At 42.2% G+C, this 2,971-nt stretch overlaps 1 non-coding gene across 1 annotated transcript; it reads right to left on the bottom strand.

The window, feature by feature from the left end:
- Positions 1-2,048: 2,048 nt before the first annotated feature.
- LOC118486075 lies at positions 2,049-2,154 on the bottom strand. Its single transcript, XR_004877931.1, has one exon. It is a non-coding gene; the product is annotated as a small nucleolar RNA R71 (small nucleolar RNA).
- Between the last annotated feature and the right edge of the window lie 817 nt (positions 2,155-2,971).

Genomic DNA, 2,971 nt, shown 5'->3' on the forward strand with positions numbered 1-2,971 from the left:
ACAATTTCAATCATTCAGTTTGTTTTCTTGATTTGTATGAACAATAGTTTGATTATGATGATGATTCACCGAGCCATGTCCGGCTAAACTCTTCGGTGATCATCTTAGGTGAATGTTTCTTGAACTTTTGTGTGTTTAATTTCTGCATTTCTAGAATGATATCTTGCGTTGCTTGAATGTCATGGTGTGTGTTTGATTGTTTGTAGTTTGTTAATCAATATTGCAATTTCTAGTCTTAATCGTACGTTCTTGGTGCCGTTGGCAATCGAGATATCACGGGAAGGGTTAGGGTTGGTTATTGATTAATTGGTCATCGGGAAACAACCTCGCGTTTATATAATCCGAGTACTTTGTTCCCTTTTATCACTTCAATCATCTATACACGAGTTATGTCTATGTAACTCTTTCTAGTGGAATTTCACACAATTGTTTAAAGAAACTGAAACCTAAGGTGATCATTGTTCTCTCCTAATTTGTTTTACAACCAACTTTGATTTGAATCAGTTTTTAATTTTAGTTTTCTAAATCAACAATCCAAACTTTTGAATTTTAATTTCTGCAATTTAGTCTAATATTAGTTTAAGTACAAAGCTATATAATCGACACATCTTCCACATACTCCCTGAGTTCGATACCCTACTACCACTATCTATAGTTGTTTGGGGATTAAATTTGCGTGACCCACGACAATCACGTCAAATTTTGGCGCCGTTGCCGGGGAGTAGTGCGCAACGTGTGTTAGTTTAATAGTTTTGTTTGTTATTTTCGGGTTTACGTTGGTTGTGTTTAGTGTGCAGGTACTTTAGGTGTATGCATACTAGAGGCTCTCACAGGTCATCACCGCTATCGTTTGATCCGGAAATTGAAAGAACGCTAAGACAAAACCGAGTTTTAGTGCGAGAAAACAAAATCATTGGTTCACCCACTTCACCCATTACACCGAGAAACATCATGGCTGATTCTCAGATTCCACCTACAACCAGTCAAACAACTTCATCCTTTATACCTACTTCCACCCAACCATCACCAAACACCACATTACCTAATACCACTGCTGAATTTACACCATCCAATGTCACCCAACCAATCACCACTCAAACTGAGCCTACCATCACCTACGATCCATCCACCACAATCCCACCATTATCACACTTCTTTCCCCCAACTACAGGTCAATCATCATCCACCTTCACAATTGCACCCAATTCAACTATCGTGCATACTACTTCATCTTTTAGACCACAACAACAACAATCGGGCTTTCAGTATTCGACCATCCCATTTGGGCAGACCTCGGGAATTCAAGGAGATGGTTATGATGAGGGATTTGAAGATTATGAGGGTTATGAAGATGATGGGTACGATTATGGAGGTTATGGTGATCAAGGGGAGCTTGGGTATTTGCAAAGTCAATCTCAAGGGATGGCAAGTGTTGGTGGAATGCCACAACAACAAATTATACCACAACACATTCGGCCAAGACCACAAGGGCCACCAATACAACAACCTATTCCATTGCAACAAGTTCGGCCACAACATGTACACCCACAATTTCAAAGGCCGATCCAATACCCACCGATGCCCCAACAACCAATTGCACCACAAGGGCCTATACCAAGACCAATGGGTCCTATTCGTCCAAGGGGTCGATTGGGTGTTCCAAGAAGGCATCTTAGGGAACAAGCAAGGGGAATAGAGGCACATTTCAGGCCAATCATTACTCAAAACCCTTCGCCGGTGGTTATCCCTCACAACAACCAAGGGAGAACTTTTGAAGTAAGAACAAATTTGTTGCAAAGTTTACCGAAGTACAAAGGGTTAGCAACGGAGGAGCCGTATTTCCATTTAGAGGCCTATGACTCAATTTGCAACACTTTTGGGAGTCAAGGTTTTTCGGCCGATGAAGTCAAGTTGGTCTTATTTCAGTTTTCTTTGGAGGATAAGGCAAAGAAGTGGTTCTACACTTTGCCTTCGGCATCTATTTACACTTGGGGGGGAAATGCAACAAACTTTCTTAGACGAATTCTATACCGCCCAAAAGACCAATGATGCTAGAAAGGGGTTGAGGAGCTTCCAACAACAACATGGTGAGATGTTCCATGAAGCGTTCGAACGATTCAATATGATGATAAAGAATTGCCCTCACCATGGAATCGAATTGTGGGAGTTAATGAATGCTTTTCACGAGGGGTTGAGTGCCGAAGATGCTCGCGATTTGATGTCCATTACCGGTGGGACTTTTGGAACAAACTATGAGAATGAAGATTAGGAGTTCTTGGAAAGCATGGCAACTACATCAAAGAGGAAAGCTCAAGCCTCAAGAAGAGCCCGACCGACCACCACCCGACCGCAAGTGCACGCCATAGATGATGGTAATGTTCAAACCACTAACCAAATATATAATGTTTGTGCTTTGTGTAATGAAATAGGTCATGCGGCTGAAAATTGCCAAGGGATGTTGGACGGGCAATACGAGGAAGTCCATGCGGTTCAAGGTCAAGGTCAAGGAGGAGGTGGTAGGAACTACAACAACATGAATTCTAATACCTACCATCCCGGATTGAGGAATCATCCGAACTTTAGATATGGGAACCCTTCGAATCAAGCGAACCCAAATTTTCAAGGTAGCCAAGGTAATTTTGGTTCACGGCCATCTTACAATAACCAAGGTGGATATCGAGGCGGAAATAACCAAGGTTATCAAAAGCAATACCAAACGGGTCAAGAGCAAGGGGGGTCTTCGGGTGGAAACGAGGTGATGGAGATGCTAAAGAGCATGCAAATGGAGATGCAAAAACGGAACCAACTAGACGAAGTGCGAATGCAAAAAGATGAGGTTCGTGATAAAAGCACCCAATCACTAACAACCCAAATGGGTCAATTTGCAACCGATGTGGCGGAATTGAAGAAAGGAAAGGGTCAACTTCCAAGCGACACTAAGGTAAACCCTTCACATGGTTCGTCACGAGGT

Source organism: Helianthus annuus, chromosome 13 (genome assembly GCF_002127325.2).
Source record: "Helianthus annuus cultivar XRQ/B chromosome 13, HanXRQr2.0-SUNRISE, whole genome shotgun sequence".
Classification (NCBI taxonomy): domain Eukaryota; kingdom Viridiplantae; phylum Streptophyta; class Magnoliopsida; order Asterales; family Asteraceae; genus Helianthus; species Helianthus annuus.